The sequence below is a fragment of the Triticum dicoccoides genome, chromosome 2B (assembly GCF_002162155.2).
Source record: "Triticum dicoccoides isolate Atlit2015 ecotype Zavitan chromosome 2B, WEW_v2.0, whole genome shotgun sequence".
Lineage (NCBI taxonomy): Eukaryota > Viridiplantae > Streptophyta > Magnoliopsida > Poales > Poaceae > Triticum > Triticum dicoccoides.
This window is the reverse complement of record NC_041383.1, coordinates 594,556,968-594,557,359: the sequence shown is the minus strand read 5'-3', so window position 1 is coordinate 594,557,359 and position 392 is coordinate 594,556,968.

Below are 392 nucleotides of genomic sequence, written 5' to 3'. Positions count from 1 at the left end.
ATTACTTGTCTCGGAAATGGATGTATCTAGAACTAAAATACATCTAGATACATCCATTTTCACGACAAGTAATTCCGAACGGAGGGAGTAATTTGGCAATCACTACCGAATCATGAGGTTTGTTCCTTGTGGTCCATACTGACCAAAGAACAACGTCAATCCAAACCAAGATCAAACACTTCGTTTCACGAGCAAAAGCATGAACCCACACATTCAAAAACGGATCCACTTCCCTTCACTAGTAAGGATGTTGTTATTATTATTATTATTATTATTATTATTATTATTATTATTATTATTATTATTATTATTGCCAGGGATGCTATTATGAGCCACCAGCCAAATAAATTGTTTGATACCCAAAGGAAACATTATTTTTCGCAGTTATTTTC